Source organism: Clavelina lepadiformis, unplaced genomic scaffold (genome assembly GCF_947623445.1).
Source record: "Clavelina lepadiformis unplaced genomic scaffold, kaClaLepa1.1 scaffold_179, whole genome shotgun sequence".
NCBI classification, from domain to species: Eukaryota; Metazoa; Chordata; class Ascidiacea; order Aplousobranchia; family Clavelinidae; genus Clavelina; species Clavelina lepadiformis.
The window spans coordinates 22,501-25,000 of NW_027508283.1; the positions used below are offsets into that span (position 1 = coordinate 22,501).

The window sequence follows — 2,500 nt, forward strand, 5'->3', positions numbered from 1 at the left end:
AACTTTGTACAATTAAATAACTTTAATTGATAAATACGTTGTCATTGCCTTGCATTGACTCACGTAGCTTTGCAATGCTGCTTGATGATCATTTGATGATTTTGTTGTATGACATATATTGTTATGATTATATCGATTAAAATTGTGCACTTTGACACTGTATGGCATTAGATTAATTTTATCAAGTCGATTCACACCAAAAAAATGTTAAAGTCCAAACGCCCAGGTCGCGCGGATAGCCCTCACCCGCCGCGGATTTTCCCAAGTCGGAAGAGCTTTAGCCGCGAGTCGGTGTTTGGACTTTAACTTTTTGTTGGTGTGATGAGACTTGAAAATTTTTTAGAGTCCAAACGACCAGGTCGCGCGCATAGCTTTCACCTGGCGCGGATTTTCCGAACTCGGGAGAGCATCACGCGCGGGTCGGTGTTGTGGACTCTGAAAATTTTTCCCATCCACTCCAAAAAATGTTAGAGTCCAAACGCCCAGGCCGCGCATATTCTCTTGACCGAGCGCGGATTTTTCGACCTCGGAAAAGTTTTTGCCGCGGGTCGATGTTTGGACTCTGAAATTTTTTCAAGTCTCGACAAAAAGTTAAAGTCCAAACGTTGGGAAATATTTTCAGAGTCCAAACGTTCGAGTTGCGCGCAGTGCCCGGCCGGGGCGCGGTTCGGCGGCCACGGCAAGCGGCCACGCACCTTCCCAAACTCCAAATCCGGCCGCGAGCTCGCGCGATCCCGAGGCCGTTCTGGGGTACCATGGCGATGCAGGATTCTGTGACTACTATGAGGGAGCAGGCAGTCGTGTGAGCGAATGCGCGCGCGAGTGCGAATCGAAGCAGAATCGATCTCGGTTGGCGTCGGGCACGATGGGCAGATGTAATGCTGTTCGCGCGGTCGCCCATGCTTAGCCGGGGTTTTGAGCGGTCTGTCGGATCCAGTGGCAAGCTATCGGCGTGCCTCGGCGCGAGTATTGCACTCGAATCGCCGGGCAGCGTCCGGAATTGACGGTTTTCGGAGCTCGTGCAAGCCGCGAGCGTAGTGTTTGAGTAGCGATGTACACGGAGAACGTGTGAAAAGAAACGCGGGGCGCCCGTCGTCCCGCAGCAGCCTCGTTTGCTGCGAATAGCTACCTGGTTGATCCTGCCAGTAGTCATATGCTTGTCTCAAAGATTAAGCCATGCAAGTGTAAGTACGAGCTCTCGTACAGTGAAACTGCGAATGGCTCATTAAATCAGTTATGGTTCATTTGATCGTACGTGTTACTTGGATAACTGTGGTAATTCTAGAGCTAATACATGCGAAAAGCGCCGACTCACGGAGGCGTGCATTTATCAGACCAAAAACCGACCGGGCCTCGGCCCGTGCTCGTTGGTGACTCTGGATAACTTTGCGGATCGCACGGTCTTGCACCGGCGACAAATCATTCAAGTGTCTGCCCTATCAACTTTCGTCGGTACGGTATCTGCCTACCGAGGTTCTTACGGGTGACGGGGAATCAGGGTTCGATTCCGGAGAGGGAGCCTGAGAAACGGCTACCACTTCCAAGGAAGGCAGCAGGCGCGCAAATTACCCATTCCCGACGCGGGGAGGTAGTGACGAAAAATAACAATGCAGGACTCTAACGAGGCCCTGTAATTGGAATGAGTACACTCTAAAACTTTTAACGAGTATCCATTGGAGGGCAAGTCTGGTGCCAGCAGCCGCGGTAATTCCAGCTCCAAAAGTGTATATTTAAGTTGTTGCGGTTAAAAAGCTCGTAGTTGGATTTTGGGCTCGGGCCGTCGGTCCGTCGCAAGGCGTGTACTGGCGTGCCCGGCCTCACCTTCGGTTCACCGTCGGTGCTCTTGACTGAGTGTTGGCGGCGGCCGGAACGTTTACTTTGAAAAAATTAGAGTGTTCAAAGCAGGCGGTTCGCCTGAATAATGGTGCATGGAATAATGGAATAGGACCTCGGTTCTATTTTGTTGGTTTTCGGAGCGCGAGGTAATGATTAAGAGGGACGGACGGGGGCATTCGTACTGTGCCGCTAGAGGTGAAATTCTTGGATCGGCGCAAGACGAACAACTGCGAAAGCATTTGCCAAGAATGTTTTCTTTAATCAAGAGCGAAAGTCAGAGGTTCGAAGACGATCAGATACCGTCCTAGTTCTGACTATAAACGATGCCAACTAGCGATCGGGGGGCGTTACTTTGACGACCTCTCCGGCAGCTTTCGGGAAACCAAAGTCTTTGGGTTCCGGGGGAAGTATGGTTGCAAAGCTGAAACTTAAAGGAATTGACGGAAGGGCACCACCAGGAGTGGAGCCTGCGGCTTAATTTGACTCAACACGGGAAATCTCACCCGGCCCGGACACAGTGAGGATTGACAGATTGAGAGCTCTTTCTTGATTCTGTGGGTGGTGGTGCATGGCCGTTCTTAGTTGGTGGAGCGATTTGTCTGGTTAATTCCGATAACGAACGAGACTCTGGCTTGCTAAATAGTTACGCGACCTTCCCGGTCGG

The 2,500-nt window shown here is 51.0% G+C and overlaps 1 non-coding gene across 1 annotated transcript in view; it reads left to right on the forward strand.

The window, feature by feature from the left end:
• The first annotated feature begins 1,126 nt into the window (after positions 1–1,126).
• The window catches only part of LOC143472841 (small subunit ribosomal RNA), a 1,808-nt gene continuing 434 nt past the window's right edge, over positions 1,127–2,500 (forward strand). Inside the window, exon 1 of the ribosomal RNA XR_013120151.1 lies at positions 1,127–2,500. This exon is cut by the window's right edge and continues 434 nt beyond it. This is a non-coding gene — a ribosomal RNA (small subunit ribosomal RNA).